This window comes from Castor canadensis, chromosome 8 (assembly GCF_047511655.1).
Source record: "Castor canadensis chromosome 8, mCasCan1.hap1v2, whole genome shotgun sequence".
In the NCBI taxonomy this organism is placed as follows: Eukaryota; Metazoa; Chordata; class Mammalia; order Rodentia; family Castoridae; genus Castor; species Castor canadensis.
Window position 1 is genome coordinate 103,583,259 of NC_133393.1, and position 27,414 is coordinate 103,610,672.

At 39.2% G+C, this 27,414-nt stretch overlaps 1 protein-coding gene across 1 annotated transcript in view; it reads right to left on the reverse strand.

Moving 5' to 3' along the window:
- Ppm1h (protein phosphatase, Mg2+/Mn2+ dependent 1H) overlaps positions 1 to 27,414 on the reverse strand; it is a 273,222-nt gene that overhangs the window by 139,200 nt on the left and 106,608 nt on the right. The window lies entirely within an intron of this gene.

The window sequence follows — 27,414 nt, forward strand, 5'->3', positions numbered from 1 at the left end:
CAATTTATGTCCAGTGTCCAACTCAGTAATGTGTATGCAGCAGGCATGCATGTGGATTGCAACACAATCTTGGGTGAGTTATTTTATGAACTTCAGTTTGCCACCAAAGTTGAGGGGCTACCTTAGAGGACCCTCAAGCCTCTAGAACTTTGCAAGTTCTATGTGAAGAAACATAGATCAGTGGGGGATGGGAGAGTCAGGGAAGAACTTGGGTCTTGAAGACAGGATAGATACAATAGGGAAGAGCTGAGAGGTGACACTGAAGGCAGCAGCCTGGCAAGCCTAAGAGTGGAAGAGTGGCAGTTGGCTTAGGTGATGTGGAGAATCTGGGAGATACTGCTTACCCAATATCTACTCTCCCTTCTCCTTAATACTGACTCTGTTTGGGGAGCAATATCCCATTACCTCCCAGACTCCCTTGCGTTGTCATGTGATACTCCTGCCAGGGAGCACTGGGTTAGAAGTATTCTGGATGGAACTTCCAGGAAAACTATTGTTTCCTGATAAAAAGGACCAACTTGACTGGCCTGGTCTTTTGCCCTTCATTCTTCCCCCTTTATTCTTGTCTATGTCACACAAATAGCACCTGGAGGTGGAATGCACTCCTCCCCCCTTGCAAACAGACAAACAAACAAAAGGCTGAAAGCTACAAGCTCAGAATGCTAGGACAGGAAGTCAGAGAAGTCTGGGTCCTGGTGGTCTTCTTGGGAGGCCACACAAGCCCTGTACAGTTTTGCCTCTGGGCTTCTTATCATGTGGGCTTCATTGATACTGGGATAAGCCATGCCTGTCATTTCTGTAATAAGAACTGGGCACATGGAAAAGAAAGGATGTGCATGTTTATATAATATCTGGAACTTGTAGCATGCATAGGAAGGAAAGATGAATGCAAAGTCAGATAGGCACAGGCATACAACAAGAATTATCAGTAGGTAGAAGTGAGTAGCAATATGAAACAAAACTGAAACCCCAGACCAGGGTTCTTCATTTAGAGCATTTGTGGGTAGGATTCAGGGAGTCCATGAATCTCTATTTTCACAAAGCTCTGAAATTTAGCATTTCCTCCTATTAGGAATAACAGCAACAGTGGTTTTAGCAATACCTGTATTTGTCAAAAGGATAGATACACTGTCATTCCAAGCATCTTAAATTACTATTTATGCTCACTACTACTTTGAACTTATAGTCATCACTAAACCCACTGCTAGTTTTTCTTGTTTGTTGCACTAGTAAAGGGCATAATGCCTTATTACAAATTTGTTCAATTTTTGGGTTTTTTTTGGTGGTAGTGGGGTTTTGAACTCAGTCCTTCATGCTTGCTAGGCAGGTGCTCTACCACTTACTTAATCCACTCTGCCAGGCCTTTTTGGTGTTGGTTATTTTCCAGATAGGGTCTCACAAACTATTTACCATTTTGAAGATTGCTTTGAACTGCAATCTTCCTGATCCCTGCCTCCTGAGTAGCTAGAATTACAAATTTAATTTTTTATGACCACTTCAATGTAATTTCCTTGATATGCCTACGTATTTTTATTTTATTTTCTGCAATTCAAAATATAATCTTGATGAGTCTATGGGCTTCACTAGACCACATCTCCAGTTCTTCCAAGGTTACCTCCTGGAAAATGGGCCTGTGCTCCCTAAGCAGCAGCCACACAGCCCCATGTGTACTGCCTCTGACTAGAGGGTGGCTTTTGTTTATGTGGAAGAAAGAAGGATGTCAATCAGTTTGTTTGAGCAGCCAGTGGCCATATCAACACTGGCATCCTAGGCATCTGCCCTGCAGCAAAGGGTCCCTCTATTGGGCTGGATAGCTCTACCTTGGCCTTCCCACAACCAGAGAAAAGGGACAAAACAAGAGGAGTTCTTGCTTGTTGCTTCTAATGCTCCAAAAGGCCCGACTAAGCCCTGTGCATCCTCACAGCCATTCTGTATCCAGTTTAAATTAACACGCAGCAGCTGTCTTTAAGGATGTGCCATAGAGGCAAGCGAGGGATGGCGTGGGAGTGATCAATGTCCAGGTCCAAACATTATTATACTAAACTTTATTCTAAAGTCATGGTTTGGATTAAAAAAAATAGTAAATCCCATGAAATGAGGCACATTGCAATGCAATTCTATTACATTTTTAAAGAAGCAACTTTGAAGTTTTTCTGATAAGTCATTCATTTCCTTCAGCAAGGGAAAGAATCCCACAGCTACTGCAACAATGCTCAGCTGATAAAATATCAGGAATTTTGAAGCAGTCAAGGGGAAACGTGATTAGGGACTTGTTATGCAGGGAATTCATTGCATGGCAGTGCTAGAGATTCTGAAACAGCCTAGTTTTTAAAAATGCAATTAATAATTCCTACAGCTAAAACCCACAACACAGAACTTTTTTTTAGTAAGCAAGTTTCTTTCTTACTAAAGATGGAATAATCTAGCAGTGGCTGATGCTGGGGCCAAGCCCGGTCCGTTAAGTCACTGTGAAGGTGGCACTCTGGCAGTGACCATTCTTAAAGCTCTCCAGGTGATCCTAAGGAGTGGACAAAGCTGAGAACCCCTGGCATTAAGCAGTCAGGAAGCCCACAGTGCAGTCCCAGAATCTGCCATCAGTTTACTATGTGACCTTTGGTAAGTCACTTGTATCTCCCAGAACTGAGCAGGTCAATGGTGTCTCCATTGCGTTTCCTGGTTCTGAAAAGGGGACCTTAGGAGAGAGGACATGAAGTGGATATGTGGTCATGAGTCCTCTTGACTCTTATTTTAACCACAGCAGCACAGTTTTATTAATTATAAATATCAGGGGTTTGCATAAGATTTTAGTCAAAAAAAAAAAAAAAGAAAGGACTTAAATGTTTGAAAGCCATTGAATTAAATAAAACTAAGTTCATCAAGAGATTTCAAAATCATCAGTGTACTTCCAGGCTATGGGAATGTAAATGATTGACATGCTATTTATTATTTAAGGAGATAAACCACAAAGGAAGCTCTCATAACATGCTAAGATTCTAGCTCAACTGTTTAATAAAGACCTGAAAGAGAAAAATCATTATGAAGCTAGAGAAACCACCCCATCATTTAATGAACTATGTGCAGAAGGTAGCATTCTAAATGCTTTATACATATTAACTTGCTTAGTTCTTACTCTAGTCTTATGAATAACCACCCTATGAGATATGGTTATTACCCCCAGTTTAACACAGGAGTAAAATGAGGAGAAGAGTGCAATAGCCCTAGGTCATCACATAGTGAGATCCATTGGGGACCAAGGCCCACACTTGCAGTCACCAGTCCATGTACTGTGCTGAACACTTTAGCCTATACCCTGCTGCCTCAGAGGGAAAGCTTGCCTTAATGTCTACTTCGTATCACCATCCATTTCTCCACTCTGCAACCTGAGTTGCAGCCAGTGTCTAAAACATAAAATCTGATCCTACTTCTTTTACTGGCCTAACAACCTGCTCTGTGAGCTGGCTCTCAACTGTGAGTCCCCAGATTGCAATCTTTGATATAGTCTATGATGACAGCCCCACATTCCAGCCCTTATTCAAATCCCAACCACACCAAGCTACAGTCCTAATCATAAGCTACCATCTCTACTTCCTTTATATAACTCCCACCTGCCCTCAAGTACTCGGCTTAATTTCATATCCTCCTGGAAGCTCCCACTGATCCTGAACACCCTAGGGACAGTGGCCTTGTGGGCTAAGTAAGGCTGGCATCAGACGCCAGAGGCTGGCAAGGCACACTGATGAGCCTCAATATACTTTGGACTCCTTGTGCACTGCCACACCTCTGCACTGTGAGAGCTGGGCTTCCACAAGGAGGCCCTAGAATCTGAGAAGCTCCAAAGGACTGTCGTGGAGCAAAGAGGACCTGGACTACACTGGCATCAGTGCATCTGCAGAGTAGACTAGTGGCTTCAAGAGAAGTTTCAAAGAACACTATGAGGTTGGGGAGGGCTATAGGGTGTTTGAAATGTGATCAAGATAACACAGATAATAAAAAATCTGTTTTCAAAAGCTGCATAATTGCCGGGTGTGGTGCACACCTGTAATCTCAGCACTTGAGAGACAAAGGCAGGAATATTGAGAGTTCGAGGCAGCATAGGCTACACAACAAGACTCTGTCTCAAAACACTCCACATAAAACCAACCACAACAAGTAGCATGATTAAACAGGATGTGCTGTATACTTATTTGGAAAGGGGTAAAAGGGCTCTTCTTTCCTCAGAATGATGCCATTAACTGCTGTTAGGTGAGCACGATGGTTTGATGCACATTGTCAGACCCTAGGAACTTGAGGAAGGAGCATAACGTCTTCTCAGTGTCATACCAGCATCAAGGACCTCCATCAACATCAGGGGTCTATGCCAGGAATAAGGCAACCTGAGTGATCCCCAAATTCATGATTCTCCTGCCTCTGCTTTCCAAGTGTTGGGACTTTACAAGTGTGAGCAACCATGCCTCACACTTGTCTTAACAACAGCTTGAAGAATCGTAAGTTGCATGAACATGATTTTTAAAATTTATTTATTCATTTTTGCAGTACTGGAATTTGAACTCAGGGTCTTGAGCCACTCCACCAGCCCATTTAAGTGATGGTTTTTTCGAGATAGGGTCTTGTGGAACTATTTGCCCTAGCTGGCTTCGAACCTTGATCCTCCTGAACTCCGCCCCCTGAGTAGCTAGTATCACAGGCATGAGCCACTGGCGCCCAGCATAATGTTTTTAAAGTACCTCAAAGCAGTGCAAATACACCTGTATTTCTTCACTGTTTAGACTATTCACTGTCTCCCTACTATTCATAAAAAACCTTATGGCCTCTTAGAGGCTGACATGACTTGCCAGCTTTGAATGATCTAGCAGCCACTTACTCTGCAGCACATCTCTTACTCCTTGTTGGTGGTCCTGAACACTTTTCATTTCCACTGTTCTAATGCTCAGTTATCTCTAGAACACATATGACCTTTATGTGTTCTTGTGTTTGAAACACTCATCCCTAACACTATGTTTAGAGAACTATTATCCTCCAGTGAAGAAAGTCTACCACACCACCTCAGCCCTTGCCTGTTCCCCACAGCAGTTTGTCCACTGTTGCAGGCATTGTCTGTGCAGGTCTACATCAGTCCTACTCTCAGCGACTCATGCATTTCCTTCACTCTGCACTTCCTAGTGAGTGGTAGAGAAGAGGTGCTCGGTAAATGTTTTTCAAAACAAAGCAGCATAGGGAATAAGAATAAACCTAACCTACTCAGGAATTGGCACTGACTTAATCTCACTTCATTCATACAGGACTGACTGTGTCCTCTCAGGTGTGTCATGTGGATAGTAGCTGGATTTAAGATCTGGGGAAACTCAGGGAGGCTCCAAAGCCACCAAAAGAACACTGCCACCTTCAATTCAAGCCTTATGGTCCTACCTGATCAGTATGAAGTACACACATACATGCTTCCCCCCACCTTCCCTTCTCTTCTCAGATAAGGCCTTTTTCTTTTTTAAAAGGAAAAAATTTAAAAACAAAGACCAGATTCTTCTCCCTGGCAGAATGTACTGTTGAAGACCACGGACTTTCAAAGTCATACATTCCCATTCTCCTTCAGTTTTGCCCATCCTGCCCTGTACCCTGCTGGGATGCACAAGCTGCTTTCACTTGATCCTCTGAACCAGCATGTAGAGTACTAAAGCATGTGGACAGGAATCTATGTTATCCACATGGCTGGATGATGCAAGGCACAAAGGGAAGGAAGCAAGAGTCACAGCCTCATTCAGTCTTCTCTGCCCTCACCACCTATACTTGCCTACTACAGCCAAAGGCACCATCCACCCCCTCATATTGTCAGCCACTTCAGGAGGAGGAGGAACACCTCCTCACTTGGTATTGGCTCTGAAGATAAGCTTTTGATTACATGGTAAATAAATGGGATTTTACATTATCTAATAGTCCAAGGGCAGCTTTGTCACTGGTCTCAAAATCTCAACATGCCATGGTTATTTAAAAAGTTGGGTAAAATGAGAATTCCAAGATGGTGGCTAGAGGGAGGAAGCAGAAAGTGTGCGTCCTAAAGTAAACTCTTGGAGAGACGCTGGAGATACACCTTACAGGAAAAACCACTGAGAAGAGGCAAAACTTTGACTCCTCCACACCCCCAGCCCATGCATAGCATCTCCACTTCACGTTAAACGGAGAAACCAGGAGGGCTCCTGCACCGCTACAAGACAGCAATGCCCAGACGGCTTGGGAAGATGCGGACCACAAGGTAAGCTAAGCAGTACATGGTACTCCACAGACAACGTTGGACCAGATCAGCATAGCCCCCAGGAAAGACCGACCCCCACCCAGGGAAAAAAGAGAAACTGAATAATAAGCAATAACAACATAAGAGACACACAGCAAAGAGGGTGGGGAGCCCTGAGCACTGAAGAGGTGGGGAGGGGAATCCCTCCTGGAAATGTAAATAAACAAACCGGGACGGAGAAGGCAGGAGCAGCAGCACACACCCAGCAACCAGGAGCGGGAAAGCTTGTAAAAGTGGCGGTGGGAGGAAAACTCCACATGAGAGGGGGGAAGACCCACTTCCCACGTGAGCTGTAAATAAACACACAGGCCTGAGAAAGCTGGTGCAGTGTCACCTCCCCCAGTGTGCTTGGAAAGGGGACAGCTTGTAGCAGAGGCTCACATACAGGAGGACTCTGAGTAAACAAAGCCTGCGGGGCCAGGTGAGTGCTAAGCTCACTCCTGAGATCTGCATAAATAACGCTGCCAGCAACAGCAGGCTGACAGCAGTGGGCAGGCAAGCCACAGCCGCAGATAGCCATTCACAGAACTGTCTCCAGACTCTTTTTTTCTCTCACTACCTTTGATGAGACGATAACTGAACTACACCTGCATGCTGAAAAACTTACTGAAACTGTATTGCACTTGAACTTGGGACACTTTGTGGGTTTTTTTGTTTTGTTTTGTTTTAGTTTTTTTCCCCTTTGATGAGACAATGACAGAACTACTTCTGAGACACCACCTCCAGGATTGGAGGCTGAGGGACGAACATCAAAGTTATTAAGACTGAAATTTTATTGCATTTGAACTTGGAGATTATTTATTTCTTTATTTATTTTCATTTATTTATTTTTTATTTTTATTTTTTTAGTTTTTATTTTCAATCCTCTCTCTGTCTCTCTAATGCCTGTTCAGCTTACTGTTGATTAGTACACTATCTCTCCCTGTTTATATCTTTGAAACTTTTTTGTTTGTTTCTTTGTTTGTTTTCTTCTACTTGTTTGTTTTTCTATTTTTCTTTAACTTCTTTGCTTTCCATCTCCTCTCACCCTTCCATTTTAAATATCACCAGTGTTATTATTACAAGCTAGAAAATACTTAATTGCACACAGTACAGGGACAATAACAACACCAAGGGCAATGACAGGAAGACAGAAAAAACAGGGAAAACAGTTTCCCCACAGCAAAAAATTAGTACAGGAACCAGAGGGAAATGAAGAAAACAGATACTCAGATCCAGACTCCAGCAAAATGAAGATCAACTATGCCAAAGAACCCAATGAAGGCCACAAGAACAACCTAAAAGAAGAAATACTACAGGTACTCAATGAGAATTTTATAGAGATGATACCAGATATGGTCAAACAAAATGTACAGGAGACACTCAAGAAATTCCAAGACAACAAAAATAGAGAATTTGAAAAAGCAAAAGAAGAAATAAAAGAAATAATAGAAGCACTGTATAAACACCAGGGTCAAACAAAGAACACGATTAATAAAGAGATAAATGAACTCAGGACGAAAACAGACAACATTAAAGAGGAAGAAACTCAGGATACGGAAAACCTCAGAAAAAAGAACAAAACAGAATTGCAAAACAAAATGGAGGGCCAATCCAGCAGAATAGAACAAACAGAACACAGAATCTCAGAACTCAAAGATGAAATGGTAATTAAAGGAGAAACCAAAGAACTATTAAACAACTCAAGACCTGTGAAAAGAAAATGCAAGAATTCACTGACTCCATCAAAAGACCAAACCTGAGAATCATGGGCATTGAAGAAGGAGAAGAGGTGCAAGCAAAGGGAATGCGTAATATATTCAACAAAATAACAGAAAATTTCCCAAATCTAGAAAAATCTGTTCCCATACAGATGCAAGAGGCCTCTAGAACACCAAACAGACCACATGAAAATAGAACTACCCCACCACATATCATCATTAAAACAACAAGTTCAGAAACTAGGGAAAGAATATTGAAGGCTGTAAGAGAGAAAAAACAAATCACATACAAAGATAAATCCACAAAAATCACAGCAGACTTCCCAACAGAAACATTAAAAGCAAGAAGAGCATGGGGTGAGATCTTCTGGGTACTGAAAATAACTTCTACCCCAGGAGACTCTACCCAGCAAAACTATCATTCAAAATAGATGGAGCAATAAAAGTCTTCCATGATAAGCAGACACTAAAACAATATGTGACCACAAAGCCACCACTACAAAAGATTCTTCAAGGGATTCTGCACACAGAAAGTGAAATCCAACATAATCATGAAAGGGCAGGCAGCACCAAACTGCAGGAAAAGAAAAAACAAGAAAGTAGAGAGTAACCTCAACTTAGGTACACACAATCAAACCTTCAAACAACTAAGACAACTAAATGACAGGAATCACCACATACCTATCAGTACTAACACTTAATGTTAATGGACTTAATTCCCCCATGAAAAAGCACCGTTTCATGAAATGGATTAAAAAGGAAGATCCAACAATTTGTTGCTTACAGGAGACCCATCTCACCGACAGAAATAAGCATAGGCTTAGGATGAAAGGCTGGAAGAAGATTTACCAAGCCAATGGCCCCCAAAAACAGGCAGGAGTAGCAATACTAATTTCTGACTAAGTAGACTTCAAACCTTCATTGATCAAATGAGATAAAGAAGGACATTCCATACTAATAAAAGGGGAAATAGGCCAAATGGAAATAATAATTATCAACCTATATGCACCCAATGTTAACACACCCAATTTCATCAAACATACCCTGAAAGACTTAAAAGCATATATTAACTCCAACACAGTGCTTGTGGGAGACTTCAAAACCCCATTATCATCAATAGATAGGTCATCCAAACAAAAAAATCAATAAAGAAATCCTAGATCTAAAATATACAATAGATCAAATGGTCCCACATGATGTCTACAGAACATTTCATCCAACTTCTACACAATATACATTCTTTTCAGCAGCCCATGGAACCTTCTCCAAAATAGATCATATCCTAGGGCACAAAGCAAGCCTCACCAAATACAAGAAAACAGAAATCTGATCACAATGCAATAAAACTAGAACTCAACAACAAAAGTAAACACAAAAAACATGCCAACAGCTGGAAACTGAATAACTCATTACTTAATGAACAAAGGGTCATAGATGAAATAAAAGAGGAAATTAAAAAGTTCCTGGAAGTCAATGAAAATGAAAACACAACCTACCGGAACCTATGGGACACAACAAAGGCAGTCCTGAGAGGAAAGTTTACAGCCATGAGTGGATATATTAAAAAGACTGAAAGATCCCAAATCAATGACCTAATGATACATCTCAAACTCCTAGAAAAACAAGAACAAGCAAATCCCAAAACAAATAGAAGGAGAGAAATAATAAAAATAAGAGCTGAAATCAATGAAATAGAAACCAAAAAAAATGAAATAGAAACCAAAAAAACCGTACAAAGAATCAATGAAACAAAAAGTTGGTTCTTTGAAAATATAAACAAGATTGACAGACCCCTAGCAAACCTGACTAAAATGAGGAGAGAAAAAAACCCACATTAGTAGAATCAGGAATGCAAAAGGGGAGATAAAATCAAACACCATCGAAGCCAGGAAATCATCAGAGACTACTTCTAGAACCTATATTCAAATAAACTTGAAAACCTTAAAGAAATGGACAGATTTCTAGACACATATGATCATCCAAAACTGAACCAAGAGGATATTAATCACCTGAATAGATCTATAACACAAAACGAAATTGAAGCAGCAATCAAGAGTCTCCCAAAAACGAAAAGTCCAGGACCTGATGGATTCTCTGCTGAATTCTATCAGACCTTTAAAGAAGAACTGATACCAATGCTCCTTAAACTGTTCCACAAAATAGAAAGGAAAGGAAAACTGCCTAACACATTTTATGAAGCCAGTATTACACTTATCCCCAAACCAGGCAAAGACACCCCCAAAATGGAGAACTATAGGCCAATCTCCTTAATGAACATTGATGCAAAAATTCTCAATAAAATAATGGCAAACAGAATTCAACAACACATCAAAAAGATCATTCACCACGACCAAGTAGGCTTCATCCCAGGAATGCAGGGGTGGTTCAACATACAAAAATCAATACACGTAATAAACCACATTAACAGAAGCAAAGACAAAAACCACTTGATCATCTCAAGAGATGCAGAAAAAGCCTTTGATAAGCTCCAACACCATTTCATGATAAAAGCTCTAAGAAAATTAGGAACAGAAGGAAAGTACCTCAACATTATAAAAGCTATTATGACAAACCTACAGCCAGCATTATACTTAATGGAGAAAAACTGAAACCATTCCTTCTAAAATCAGGAACTAGACAAGGATGCCTACTATCTCCACTCCTATTCAACATAGTACTGGAATTCCTAGCCAGAGCAATTAGGCAAGAAGAAGGAATAAAAGGAATACAAATAGGTAAAGAAACTGTCAAAATATCCCTATTTGCAGACGACATGATCCTATACCTTAAAGACCCAAAAAACTCTACTCAAAAGCTCCTAGACACCATCAATAGCTATAACAAAGTAGCAGGATATAAAATTAACATAGAAAAATCATTAGCATTTCTATACACTAATAATGAACAAACTGAGAAAGAATATATGAAAACAATTCCATTTACAATAGCCTCAAAAAAATCAAATACCTAGGTGTAAACCTAACAAAGGATGTGAACAACCTCTACAAGGAAAACTATAAACTTCTGAAGAAAGAGATTGAGGAAGACTATAGAAAGTGGAGAGATCTCCCATGCTCATGGATTGGTAGAATCAACAGTAAAAATGTCTATACTCCCGAAAGTAATCTACATGTTTAATGCAATTCCCATCAAAATTCCAATGACATTCATTAAAGAGATTGAAAAATGTACCGTTAAATTTATATGGAAACACAGGAGGCCACGAATAGCCAAGGCAATACTCAGTCAAAAGAACAATGCTGGAGGTATCACGATACCTGACATCAAACTATATTACAAAGCAATAACAATAAAAACAGCATGTACTAGCATAAAAACAGACATGAAGACCAGTGGAACAGAACAGAGGACCCAAATATGAAGCCACTCAACTATAACCAACTTGTCTTTGACAAAGGCGCTAAAAATATACAATGGAGAAAAGATAGCCTCTTCAACAAAAACTGCTGGGAAAACTGGTTAGCAGTCTGCAAAAAACTGAAACTAGATCCATGTATATCACTCTATACCAATATTAACTCAAAATGGATCAAGGATCTATATATCAGACCACAAACTCTAAAGTTGATACATGAAAGAGTAGGAAATACTCTGGAATTAGTAGGTATAGGTAAGAACTTTCTCAATGAAACCCCAGCAGCACAGCAACTAAGAGATAGCATAGATAAATGGGATTTCATAAAACTAAAAAGCTTCTGCTCAACAAAAGAAATGGTCTCTAAACTGAAGAGACCACCCACAGAGTGGGAGAAAATATTTGCCAGCTACACATCAGACAAAGGACTGATAACCAGAATATATAGGACACTTAAAAAAAACTAAATTCTCCCCAAATTAATGAACCAATAAAGAAATGGGCAAGTGAACTAAACAGAACTTTCTCAAAAGAAGAAATTCAAATGGCCAAAAAACAAATGAAAAAATGCTCACCATCTCTAGCCATAAAGGAAATGCAAATTAAAACCACACTAAGATTCCACCTCACCCCTGTTAGAATAGCCACCATTAGCAAACCACCAACAACAGGTGTTGGTGAGGTTGTGGGGAAAAAGGAACCCTCTTACACTGTTGGTGGGAATGTAAACTAGTACAACCACTCTGGAAAAAAAATTTGGAGGCTACTTAAAAAGCTAAACATTGATCTACCATATGGTCCAGCAATACCACTTTTGGGGCTATACTCAAAAGACTGTGACACAGGTTACTCCAGAGGCACTTGCACACCCATGTTTATTGTGGCACTATTCACAATAGCCAAGTTATGGAAACAGCCAAGATGCCCCACTACTGATGAATGGATCAAGAAAATGTGGTATTTATACACAATGGAATTTTATGCAGCCATGAAGAAGAACGAAATGTTATCATTCGCTGGTAAATGGATGGAATTGGAGAACATCATTCTGAGTGAGGTTAGCCTGGCCCAAAAGACCAAAAATCATATGTTCTCCCTCATATGTGGACATTAGATCAAGGGCAAACACAACAAGGTGACTGGACTTTGATCACAAGATAAAAGCGAGAGCACACAAGGGAGATAATGAGGATAGGTAAGACACCTGAAAAAACTAGATAGCATTTGTTGCCCTCAACGTAGAGAAACTAAAGCAGATACCTTAAAAGCAACTGAGGCCAATAGAAGAAGGGGACCAGGAACTAGAGAGAAGGTTAGATCAAGAAGAATTAACCGAAAATTCCAAGATGGTGGCTAGAGGTAGGAAGCAGAAAGCGACCCTCCTATAGTGAAATCTTGGAGAGACGCTGGAGACACACTTTGCAGGCATAATCACCGAGAAAAGGCATAACTTTGACTCCTCCACACCTCCAGCCGGCACAGAGAATCTCCACTTCACGTTAAACGGAGAACCGAGGAGGCCCCCAGGGCCGCCAGTGGCCGGCGCCCATACGGCTTGGGAAGACGCGGACCAGGTGAGCTTCGCGGTACCGCGGTTCCCCCACAGACAAGCCTGGGCCAGAGCAGCATAGCCCCCTGGACAGACTGACCTCCACCCGGGAAAAAAAGAGAAACTGAGTACTAAGCAATAAGAACAGTTAAGACGCTGGAAAGAGGGTGGGGCGCCCTGAGCGCTGAAGATTGGGGGAAGGGTCTCCTTCCCGGGACTGTAAATAAACGAGCCGGGCGGGCCGGAGAGGCTCTGGCGGGAGCAGGGCGCGCCCAGCAACCAGGAGCGGGACGCTTGTGAGAGGAGGGAAGACCCACTTCCCACGTGAACTGTAAATAAACACGCAGGCCTGACAACGCGGGGCAGTGTCGCCTTTCCCAGTGCTTGGAAAGGGAAAAGCCTGTAGCAGAGGCCCCCCTCCCCCGCACAGGAGAACTCTGAGCAAACAAAGCCTGTGGGACCAGGTGAGTGCTAAGCTCACCCCAGAGACCTGCATAAATAACGCCGCCAGCTACAGGCTGAGAGCAGCAGGCAGGCAAGCCACAGTTGCAGATACCACTCTCAGAACTGCCTCCAGACGCTTTTTTTTCTTTTTCTCCCTACCTTTGATGAGAGAACAACCGAATTACACCTGCAAGCCGAAAAACTTACTGAAACTGTATTGCATTTGAACTGGGGACACTTGGTGGGGTTTTTTTTTTTTTTTTAATCCTCTGTGTGTGTGTGAGTGTGTAGTTTTGTTCTACTTTATGCATCCCCTTTGATGAGACAACTACAGAACAACATCTGAGGCACCAACTCCAGGACTGGAGATTGAGACGGACATCCAAATTATTAAGACTGAAACTGCATTGCATATAAACTTGGAAGTTTTTGGTTTTTTGTTTTTTGTTTTTTGTTTTTTAATTTTCTATTTTCCATTTTATTTTAATTCATTTTTATAAATAGATATTACTTTCATATACTTATTTTTTATTTTTTTATATTTGATTTTCAATCCTCTCTCTGTCTCTCTATTGTTTGTTCAGCTTACTGTCGATTACTACACTAACACTCCCTGTTTATACCTTTGAAACTCTCTTGTCTGATACCTTCTTCTGCTTTCTCCCTCTTGTCTGTATATTTGTTTTCCCCTTTTCTTTAACTTCTTGCTTTCCATCTCAGCTCACTCTTCCATTCTCAATATTACCATTGTTATTATTACAAGCTAGAAAATACTTAATTGCACACAGTACAGGGACAGTAACAACACCAAGGACAATGACAGGAAGACAGAAAAAACAAGGAAACCAGTTTCCCCACAGCAAAAAATTAGTACAGGAACCAGAGGGGAATGAAGAGAACAGAAACTCAGATCCAGACTCCAACAAAATGAAGATAAACTATGCCAAAGGACCCAATGAAGCCCACAAGAATAATTTAAAAGAAGACATACTACAAGTACTCAATGAGAATTTTATAGAGATGATACTGGATAGGGTCAACCAAAATGTACAGGAGACACTCAAGAAATTCCAAGACAATAAAAATAGAGAATTTGAAAAAGCAAAAGAAGAAATAAAGGAAACCATAGAAGCACTGTATAAACACCAAAGTGAAAGAGAGAACACAATGAATAAATGGATAAATGAACTCAGGACAAAAATAGACAACAATAAAGAAGAAAACAGCCAGGATATGGAAAACCTCAGAAAAAAGAACGAAACAGAACTGCAAAACAAAACGGAAGGCCAATCCAGCAGAATAGAACAAACAGAAGACAGAATCTCAGAACTTGAAGATGAAATGGTAATTAAAGGAAAAACTGAAGAACTATTAATTAAACAACTCAAGACCTGTGAAAAGAAAATGCAAGAACTCACTGACTCCATCAAAAGACCAAACTTGAGAATCATGGGCATCGAAGAAGGAGAAGAGGTGCAAGCGAAGGGAATGCGTAATATATTCAACAAAATAATAACGGAAAATTTCCCAAATCTAGAGAAAGATATTCCCATACACATGCAAGAGGCCTCCAGGACACCAAACAGACCAGATCAAAATAGAACTACTCCACGACATATCATCATTAAAACAACAAGTTCAGAAACTAAGGAAAGAATATTGAAGGCTGTAAGAGAGAAAAAACAAGTAAAATACAAAGGTAAACCCATCAAAATCACAGCAGACTTCTCAACAGAAACATTAAAAGCAAGAAGAGCGTGGGGTGAGATCTTCTGGGCACTGAATGAAAATAACTTCAACCCCAGGATACTCTACCCAGCAAAGCTATCATTCAAAATAGATGGAGCAATAAAAGTCTTCCATGATAAGCAGAAACTAAAACAATATGTGACCACAAAGCCACCATTACAAAAGATTCTGCAAGGGATCCTGCACACAGAAAGTGACACCCAACTTAACCATGAAAAGGCAGGCAGCACCAAACCACAGGATAAGAAAAAGCAAGACAGTAGAGAGTAACATCAAGTTAGGTACACACAATCAAACCTCCAAACAACTAAGATAACTAAATGGCAGGAATCACCACATACCTATCAGTACTAACACTTAATGTTAATGGACTTAATTCACCCATCAAAAGACACCGTTTGACAAAATGGATTAAAAAAGAAGATCCAACAATTTGTTGCTTACAGGAGACTCATCTCACCGACAGAAATAAGCATATGCTTAGGATGAAAGGCTGGAAGAAGATTTACCAAGCCAATGGCCCCCGAAAACAAGCAGGAGTAGCAATACTTATCTCTGACAAAGTAGACTTCAAACCTACATTGATCAAACGAGATAAAGAAGGACATTCCATACTAATAAAAGGGGAAATAGACCAAAAGGAAATAATAATCATCAATCTGTATGCACCCAATGTCAACGCACCCAATTTCATCAAACATACCCTGAAAGACCTAAAAGCATATATAAACGCCAACACAGTGGTTGTGGGAGACTTTAACACTCCATTAGCATCAATAGATAGGTCATCCAAACAAAAACTCAATAAAGAAATCCAAGATCTAAAATATGCAATAGATCAAGTGGACCTAGTAGATGTCTACAGAACATTTCATCCAACCTCTACACAATATACATTCTTCTCAGCAGCCCATGGAACCTTCTCCAAAATAGATCATATCCTAGGGCACAAAGCAAGCCTCAGCAAATATAAGAAAATAGAAATAATACCATGCATACTATCTGACCACAATGCAGTAAAAGTAGAACTCAACAACAAAAGTAAAGACAAAAAACATGCAAACAGCTGGAAACTAAATAACTCATTACTTAATGAAGAATGGATCATCGATGCAATAAAAGAGGAAATTAAAATGTTCCTGGAAGTCAATGAAAATGAAAACACAACCTACCGGAACCTATGGGACACAGCTAAGGCAGTCTTGAGAGGAAAGTTTATAGCCATGAGTGCATATATTAAAAAGATTGAAAGATCCCAAATCAATGACCTAATGATACATCTCAAACTCCTAGAAAAACAAGAACAAGCAAATCCCAAAACAAATAGAAGGAGAGAAATAATAAAAATAAGAGCTGAAATCAACGAAATAGAAACCAAAAAAACCATACAAAGAATTAATGAAACAAAAAGTTGGTTCTTTGAAAAAATAAACAAGATCGATAGACCCCTGGCAAACCTGACTAAAATGAGGAGAGAAAAAACCCAAATTAGTAGAATCAGGAATGCAAAAGGGGAGATAACAACAAACACCATGGAAGTCCAGGAAATCATCAAAGACTACTTTGAGAACCTATATTCAAATAAATTTGAAAATCTAAAAGAAATGGACAGATTTCTAGATACATATGATCATCCAAAACTGAACCAAGAGGAAATTAATCACCTGAATAGACCTATAACACAGAATGAAATTGAAGTAGCAATCAAGAGTCTCCCCAAAAAGAAAAGTCCAGGACCTGATGGATTCTCTGCTGAATTCTATCAGACCTTTAAAGAAGAACTGATACCAACCTTCCTTAAACTGTTCCATGAAATAGAAAGGGAAGGAAAACTGCCAAACACATTTTATGAAGCCAGTATTACACTTATCCCAAAACCAGGCAAAGACACCTCCAAAAAGGAGAACTATAGGCCAATCTCCTTAATGAACATTGATGCAAAAATCCTCAACAAAATAATGGCAAATCGAATTCAGCAACACATCAAAAAGATTATTCACCACGACCAGGTAGGCTTCATCCCAGGGATGCAGGGGTGGTTCAACATACGAAAATCAATAAACGTAATAAACCACATTAACAGAAGCAAAGACAAAAACCACTTGATCATCTCAATAGATGCAGAAAAAGCCTTTGATAAGATCCAACATCATTTCATGATAAAAGCTCTAAGAAAACTAGGAATAGAAGGAAAGTTCCTCAACATTATAAAAGCTATATATGACAAACCTACAGCCAGCATTATACTTAACGGAGAAAAATTAAAACCATTCCCTCTAAAATCAGGAACCAGACAAGGATGCCCACTATCTCCACTCCTATTCAACATAGTACTGGAATTCCTAGCCAGAGCAATTAGGCAAGAAGAAGGAATAAAAGGAATACAAATAGGTAAAGAAACTGTCAAAATATCCCTATTTGCAGACGACATGATCCTATACCTTAAAGACCCAAAAAACTCTACTCAGAAGCTTCTAGACATCATCAATAGCTATAGCAAGGTAGCAGGATATAAAATCAACATAGAAAAATCATTAGCATTTCTATACACTAACAATGAGCAAATGGAAAAAGAATGTATGAAAACAATTCCATTTACAATAGCCTCAAACAAAATCAAATACCTAGGTGTAAACCTAACAAAAGATGTGAAAGACCTCTACAAGGAAAACTATACACTTCTGAAGAAAGAGACTGAGGAAGACTATAGAAAGTGGAGAGATCTCCCATGCTCATGGATTGGTAGAATCAACATAGTAAAAATGTCGATACTCCCCAAAGTAATCTACATGTTTAATGCAATTCCCATCAAAATTCCAATGACATTCATTAAAGAGATTGAAAAATCTACTGTGAAATTTATATGGAAACACAAGAGGCCACGAATAGCCAAGGCAATACTCAGTCAAAAGAACAATGCAGGAGGTATCACAATACCTGACTTCAAACTATATGACAAAGCAATAACAATAAAAACAGCATGGTACTGGCACAAAAACAGACATGAAGACCAGTGGAACAGAATAGAGGATCCAGATATGAAGCCACACAACTATGAGCAACTTATCTTTGACAAAGGAGCTAAAAATATACGATGGAGAAATAGCAGCCTCTTCAACAAAAACTGCTGGGAAAACTGGTTAGCAGTCTGCAAAAAACTGAAACTAGATCCATGTATATCACCCTATACCAAGATTAACTCAAAATGGATCAAGGATCTTAATATCAGACCCCAAACTCTTAAGTTGATACAAGAAAGAGTAGGAAATACTCTGGAGTTAGTAGGTATAGGTAAGAACTTTCTCAATGAAACCCCAGCAGCACAGCAACTAAGACATAGCATAGATAAATGGGACCTCATAAAACTAAAAAGCTTCTGTTCATCAAAAGAAATGGTCTCTAAACTGAAGAGAACACCCACAGAGTGGGAGAAAATATTTGCCAATTATACATCAGACAAAGGACTGATAACCAGAATATACAGGGAACTTAAAAAACTAAATTCTCCCAAAACTAATGAACCAATAAAGAACTGGGCATGTGAACTAAACAGAACTTTCTCAAAAGAAGAAATTCAAATGGCCAGAAAACACATGAAAAAATGCTCACCATCTCTAGCAATAAAGGAAATGCAAATTAAAACCACGCTAAGATTCCACCTCACCCCTGTTAGAATAGCCATCATCAGCAACACCGCCAACAACAGGTGTTGGCGAGGATGCAGGGAAAAAGGAACCCTCTTACACTGTTGGTGGGAATGTAAACTAGTACAACCACTCTGGAAAAAAATTTGGAGGCTACTTAAAAAGCTGGACATCGATCTACCATTTGATCCAGTAATACCACTCTTGGGGATATACCCAAAAGACTGTTACTCCAGAGGCACCTGCACATCCATGTTTATTGCAGCACTATTCACAATAGCCAAGTTATGGAAACAGCCAAGATGCCCCAGCACAGACGAATGGATTAAGAAAATGTGGTATCTATACACAATGGAATTCTATGCAGCCATGAAGAAGAACGAAATGTTATCATTCGCTGGTAAATGTATGGAACTGGAGAACATCATTCTGAGTGAGGTTAGCCTGGCCCAAAAGACCAAAAATCGTATGTTCTCCCTCATATGTGGACATTAGATCAAGGGCAAACACAACAAGTGGATTGGACTATGAGCACATGATAAATGCGAGAGCACACAAGGGAGGGGTGAGGATAGGTAAGACACCTAAAAAACTAGCTAGCATTTGTTGCCCTTAATGCAGAGAAACTAAAGCAGATACCTTAAAAGCAACTGAGGCCAATAGGAAAAGGGGAACAGGTACTAGAGAAAAGGTTAGATCAAAAAGAATTAACCTAGAAGGTAACACCCACGCACAGGAAATCAATGTGAGTCAATGCCCTGTATAGCTATCCTTATCTCAACCAGCAAAACCCCTTGTTCCTTCCTATTAATGCTTATACTGTCTCTACAACAAAATTAGAGATAAGGGGAAAATAGTTTCTGCTGGGTATTGGGGGGGGGGAGCGGGAGAGGGTGGAGTGGGTGGTAAGGGAGGGGGTGGGGGCAGGGGGGAGAAATGAACCAAGCCTTGTATGCACATATGAATAATAAAAGAAAAAAAAAAAAAGAAGAATTAACCTAGAAGGTAACACACATGTACAGGAAAGCAATGCGAGTCAACTCCCTGTATAGCTATCCTTATCTCAACAAGCAAAACCCTTGGTCCTTCCTATTATTGTTTCTACTCTCTCTTCAACAAAATTAGAGATAAGGACAAAATAGTTTCTGTTTGGTATCGAGGGGGTGGGGGAGGAGGGGGGGTGGGGTGGGGTGGGTGATAAGGGAGGGGGTTGGGGGAGGGGGGGAGAAATGACCCAAACATTGTATGCACAATATGAATAAAGAAAAAAAGAAAGTTGAAAGAATTATACACAACCACCCAGATCCTTCAGTTAGCATTTTACTAAAATAAACTTGCTTTATCATTACCTTAAAAAAAAAAAAAAGTTGGGTAATCACTCCTGGGCATGTATCTAAAGGAATGTAGGTCATCATACAATAGAGATACCTGTACACCCATACTTACTGCAACAAATTTACAATATCTAAAATAAAGAATCAGCCTAGGTGCCTGTCAACAAATGAATGGATAACGAAAATGTGGTATGTATACACAATGGAATATTATTCAGCCATAAAGAAGAATAAAATTAGGTTATTTGTAGAGAAATTGATGAACTAGAGATCATGCTAAGTGAGGTAACCCAGACTCAGAAAGACAAAAATCATATATTTTTTTCATATGTGGAATCTAGGTCTTCAAAAAAAAAAAAAGAGGACAAGCTGCACATGGTGGTACACACATGTAATACCAGTTACTTGGAAGTGGAGAATTGCTATTGGAGGCAAGCCTGGGCAAAGTTGCTGTGAAACCCTATCTCAAAAGCTAAAAAGCAGAAGGACTGGGTGTGACTCGGGTGGTAGTACACTTGCCTAGCAAGTGTGTGGCCCTTAGTTCAAACCCATGTGCCACAAAAAATGTGAGACCTGGAAGTAGGTGGTGATTCTGTGGCCTTGAGCACCTTAGTGCTGCTTGCATCATTCTGTGCTAGAAGCTGGCCAGTGGTGACTCTATGCATGACCTGGCGCTCAGTTGTTGGCTCCACCTCTTAGGCAGTGGTCTGACATTACTCTCCTGCTCAGAAGCAAAGTTCTACACCTGAACAATCAGACCCTTCAAATCTAAAGAAACAACATGCTCTTGACATTAAGAATTTAAAAATCACTAATATTATAGTTTAACAAATGTTTACCCTGTTTTTACTCCAGGTAAACACGAGTTAAATGTGTGCTTTAAGAAAAACAAAATCAAGCTCTTTCCTAGCTTATCAAACAAATTTGGCAGAAATCATATATGGTTCACCAAGAAATTTAAAGAAAATAAATACAAATACATAAAATTTTAAAATAAGCAGGTTTCTAGCTATCTTCTAAATTATTTCATTTATCAACAAGATCAGTCTTATATGCAGTCCACAACACATGCAATCTTGTCTTTTAGGAATACATTGACAGTCCGATAAAGAAGATTCTAGAAGTGATAATAGGAGTTTTAAAGTTCATCGGTTTTTGTTTGTTTGTTTTAGGGTTTTTGTAAAGTAGAGCCAATGTTACATTCTCTTTTCTTAAAAGTTCTAGAAACTACTTTTAATTAAATCACTTAAAATTTCTTTTCCCGATTTTCACCATCATGTATAATGTTGGAATTTAAGGAGTTCTACTTAGGAAGGGGTCCTTGGGCCTTTCAACAAACAAACTCTGCTTCAAACAGAAATTTATCCACTGAATAAGGAGCTAAAACAATTTCAGACACAAGCAGTTGTTCATTCAGCTGCAGGCACAGTTTATTGCACAGCTAACCAAAGATGTAAAAAATCACCAGTTTACATTTTAGTCCCATTAAAACAGGAGCATCTCATGTGGGCTTTAATTCTGGGCAATTCAGACACACAAAGTCAGCAAGAGCCATCTGAGAGGCACCAAGGTGCCTACGCCCTCCTTGTGGAGTACTGGCAAAGAAGTGTGTGTGTGGGGGAGGTGGGGGAGGAGGGTAGACACACCCTCAGACATTTCTTCCACAGCCCAACAGAAACACTGAGATACAAGGCAGGAAACACAGAACGCCAAGGGTGAGCTGCTATCCCAGCTTTCAGAGTGAAGGTTTTGTCTTTTCATTCACTACACAGAGTTATAAAGGTCTTCAAACTCCATCCCTCCCCACTGCCTCAGAATGCTTGAGCCCTGCTCCTCAGGGAGAGCACAAATGGGGGAAAGGGAGCAAGCGGTCTGCACAAAAGAGAAACATTCGAAATTCTTTCCTATTTTTCACCTAAAAGTGGAGAACTTCAGCTTTAATAGTATTTCTCACAGAGACTGACACTGGCGCCCTCACGTGGTAGAAATGAAGGTTTTGTGTTTAAACTTGCCAGGAAGTAAGTGGGACTTTCAGGTGGCATGCACAGACTTTGGTATATTGCGACCCATTACGGAATCCTCATGTCCCCAGCTAAGTGGCATGGTGGATTATATTACTAATGTTTTAACTAAATTATCCGTCACAGAGAAGATAATAGGTTTAAAATGTTTTTCTACAAAGAAACTGAAGATAGAAAACATGAGTAACTAAGAACATGTCAATTCAGGCATTTTTTACTTCTAGTAATGACAATATAGTTCTATCTGACAATAATTGTCTCTAGCCCCAAAAAGCCAAACCACTCAAAGAGACAGTTGAAATAGGGAATTACACTTGCTATTGTTAATGATGAATTGTGCCTTGAGACATCAGTTAATGAATGGTAACAGGAAGTTTGTCTCTTAGCAAGACAACAAAAGAATTACTGTGGAAAAACACTCAGAACACCTGGCATACATTAATACCATGTAACTTTTGGCTGTTATTTTAAAATATTGCCTTTAAATTATGAAAAATTAATTTTTTTATATTTAAAAAATATGTATCTGCTATATGGATATGCAGTTATATTTCAATAAATGAATAAACACATTAAATTAAAAATGTTCTTAATTGCTGGTTTAGAAACTGCTAATCTAGAAATAGTTGCCTTAAGGGAAGAAGTCATGTCCCTGGATGCCTTCTGATAAGACACAAGTATTCTGTTATTTGACATTCATCTTCTTCCTTCATTCATCTTCATCTCATAAACTATTTAGGTATTTATATAGCCCATGGAAAGGTCATATCAACAACATAAAAGGACTATTAAAAATGTCAAATTCCATCATTGATTTTATAAAAGGTTCTCTATGAGCATAGAATGCAATTCCTTTCTCCATTCCAACTACAGAAAAAAAGGATTGATTATTTCCCATTGGAGAAACATAGAGGTGACATATTCTCCTGTTTTCAAAGTATCACAGCTAGCATGATAATTCAGAATTGAGAAAATCTGCCATATGCATTCTATCCATAGGACTTTCAATCTCTAGTTCTCATTTGATCCTCACAGAAAGCAAGAAGAAAAGGCCCATGAGGAAGGGGGAGGTCAGGGAAAATTTGAGTAACCTTATGAAAATCGTTCTAGGACCCATATTCTTGTCTACTTGGAACTTTTCACATACAGTAGAGTGTGCTTTTTATTATACCTCTCTTTCTGACCCAATTACTCAGATATTTTGCCTCCTACTGGGGGAAAAAACCTTTAATTTTATATATTTCAATAAGTATTCTATTTTCTTCTTAGGAGGGAGGTAATAAGATGCAGGATATGCTTTTGGTTTTGAGTGACAATTTAGCTCTATGTATGTATGTAAAGAGATGGGGGTCTCACTGTGTGACCTATGCTGGCCCTGAACTCCTGGGCTCAGTGGAGTAGCTGTGACTGCAGGCTTTTGTTACCACAACATTTTGTTAAAACACCATTAGATGTGTACTTATTTCTGAAAGATATGAAGTTTGTAACAGTTTTGTCACAAGTTGCTTTGCGGTTTATTCTAGACTCAAATTATTTCAGGAATATTCTCAAGCTATTATCTTATGTATCAGCAACTTCTGAAATTAGTTACAAAAACAAAACATAAAACAAAATGGAAGTACTATAAAGTAATTTTGAAACACAGTTGCCAGTATCACCATTAGAATAGTAACAACAACAACAGGTAATCTCTATCAGACACTTGTCACAGGCCTGGCACTCTTCTAAGAACTTTTTATGATTTGAACCCAGTGAGGAGGAAATGATTATTCATGACTTAAGGATGGGGAAACTGAGGTATGGAACAATCAAGTGACTTGAATATGCAAGTAACACATTTACTCAGTGGTAGAGCCAGGATTTAAACTCAGATACTCATTGTTAATTTGGTCAGAAGCTTTTTTCTTTTTGCCATGGTTTATGCAAGTAATGGTCTTTCTATAATTTAGCAAGAGATATGGATCCTTACATAAGGACAAGATGAACAATTTCATTTCCATTCTATTCTTCACCTGCGTCAATAACAGCTGCCACCCAGTTTCTAAGTTCACCGGGGAGACCGCTAACTAACTCTGAAATGAAAAGAGAAATCACAATGGAAAGGAGAAAACATTTGTTGGAATTACATATATCAACATTAAAAGATGCTATATTTCTCAAATGCTAATTGGTAAAGAGGCAGCATGTTACAATCCAGAGTCTGAGACCAGAGTGCCTGGTCCACACCTTCCAGGCTCTTTGCCTCAACTTCCTCATCAGTAAAATAAAGACAACAACAATACATATTTATGTATGTATTGTGAACTAATATTGGCAGAGTACTAAGATCAGGATCCAGCACACAAAAGCTGAGTGTTATGTTTAAGGAAAAAAAGCAGAAAAGAAAATCTCAAGAGCTACTGCCCTTGCCCATGCTCTTCCCACCTAAAGCTTGTGGGCAGTTAGGTTACAAGTGAAGCAAGAAGTTTCCATCTCAGCACTATTCATTTCCTTTAGCTGTAAGATCTGCCACAGTGGAGAAATCTATTAGAGAACCAAGTTTTAGTTGTGTTCTCAGTCACTACATACATCTTGCTCAAACCTGGTCCCAGTAAGGCAGGAACTTTAAAGTCATTCTGGCTGACATCTGCCTTGTCAATTCCTTGTGGCAAATTCATCCTTAAAAACTGTCAAGAGTTCTTTGTCCCTGAAACTAAGAAATAAGCATTTTGGAGGAAACCATTGCCCTCCTGCTTTAAAAAAATTCTTAATAAAAGCTTATATGTTCTTGTCAGGCACAGAATAAAGACTGGAAATTTAGAGTAAACACAGATGAATAAAAGGCTGCTCATACTGCTTTTTATAACGGACATCATTGCAGGGAGCAAGCTGCCAGATGAGTGCCAAGTATTCCAGAAGGACTGTTTTTGTAGAACCAGAAGCAACCTTCACTTAATGTTCTGGAATGAAAGAGTCCTTTTTATAGAAAATGGGTGGAAAGAATGGCAGATCTTCAGTACAGAACTGAAATAGCCCCCTTCCCTTTTTCCCTTCACCTTTCCCCCACCTCAATTTGCTCCTATTTTCCTTGAATTCCCACAGGGCTGCCCTGTCCTCTGCTAAGAAAAATGATCAGCTTTCCTCTCCCCTGCTGATGAATTTGGCCCTGATACTGACACGGCCGTCTCCTGTTACTGTAATTAGACACTGAACTAATAGATACTAAAACCACACACTTTGAAGTGTTTTGAGTAAATTAAACAACATAAGGGCACTGTTAAGAAAAGCATGTGTCCACAAGTAGTTTCAAGCCAAAAATCTGCTCCAAACACAGAATCACATGTAGCTGGAGGATGGGGAGATACCCTGGTGACTACCGCAAAACCCTGAATATTTCCCATCCAAGCATCATAAGGATATGAACATCTTAATACTAAGGATATAAGATGCCTGTAAGGGTGAACCTTCTCCTTCCATAGAGAAGTCATCTGGTGATATCTTCCCTCTTTTAATCTCATTCTTAGAAGGAACAGATACTTAGGAAATAAAAATCAAAAGCTCTTGAAAAAGCTATGTTTATGTGAATGGGAATTGCTATGATAAATTAAAACTTTTCAAATCAAAATCTGGTAATGCTGATTAAGTCCCACCAATTTTGGTCTGATTTAATTAAAGGGACAGCAGGAGGCAAGAGGCTACTGGGGACATTTTCCTCAACAAGCTTACACCGTCTTTCTTAAGGGTCAATCTTACAAAAGTATCTTTTGGCAATGCTAGCATTTTAGATTTTCTTTTCTCCTGGCTATCCACCCTATGTCCCCAGATGACTAACTGGAGGCATAGAAATGTCAAGAGGTTTATATATTGCCATGGAGTATTTACTTCCTATCTGCCCAACTGTGGGCTATGGTTTTTTACCTACAGACTAACTAAAAATGGTCCAGGCACAAGAAAGTTTCTACCTTACTTGCCATGGAGAATATCTTTCTCTACTACATTTCACATCCATTTCATCAGAGATCTCAAAACTTCTCTTCCTTATTCCTCAAAGAGAAGTTTTCTACTTATATCTTGTGAAGTATAGCACTAAACTCTTAATTGAGAACCAATACAAGCCAGGCATGATAGCATGTCTATAATCTCACTACTCAGGAGGCTGAGAGAAGAGGATCTTGGAGCAACCTTGTTGTGTGATAACTGCTATTTTTGTCTTACTCTCCTCCAACTGACCACATGGGCCCCAAAATACTAGAAGGCATGTTCCCATGACCAGAAACTTTTGTATGTAGCCAGCCTGGGATACACAGTGAATTTAAAGCTGGTCTGGGATATATAGTAAGACTGTTTCAAAATAAAACAAAACAAAACCTAGATCTATTATAGAGTAGTTGAAAGGAAAGTAATTTAACCATATCCCCTTGCATTTCTTCAGGCTATAATACTACCATGCCAAATACTTTAAAACTTTTAAATTTGTATTCCTTTAAGTTTTATGACTTCTTTCAAACTTGACGTCTGTAACTTCTGACATTTTACTTTATATGTGGATAGAAACTGAAATTAATTTGTGGTTTCTTTCTTAGAAAATAAGGCACTTATTATTTATGTCAAGATCTCAGCCAAACACAGGAAATGCCAGTGCTTCACTACATACATTACTGAAGTCAGAGAGGGAGAACATAATGTTTTATTATTTTATGCAACAAAAAATTTAAAGGTTGGTTTGTTTTAAAATAGAAGTCTTTTTTGGCTGAAAGATTACTTGTATTAAATTAAATTACTTGTATTAAATTCTCTATGAATTTGCATGAGGGATGATTTAAGGTTTCCTTAAAATCTTTATACCAAATAATAAATATCTGTATTTTTAAAAACTCACCTCATTGCTACCAGGATACCTTGTTACTACCCAACATCAGAAATGTCACCAAGGGCAGGGCATGTTGGTATACAACTATAATTCCAGCTACTCAGGAAGCAGAGATAGGAGGCTGGTGGTCTGCCCAGGAAAAAGCACAAGACCCTATCTAAAAAACAAATTAAAAGCAAAAAGACTCAAGTGGTAGAGTGGCTTGATAGAGGGGGATCAACTGATAGAGTGCTTGTCCAGCAAGTGGCCCTTGAGTTCAGTGCCCAGTATTGCCAAAAAAAAAAAAAAAAAGCCATCAAATATAAAGTCACACTTCTGCTAAATTCTTCTGCACATCACTAAATATTTAACAACACATTCCTATGTTAATTCCTCTTTTCGTTGTGAATTTCATGTTATTTGGCAGAAAAAATTAGGCTTTCCTCAATCTGTAAGGAAGATGAATGCAATATTATATATGAAAAA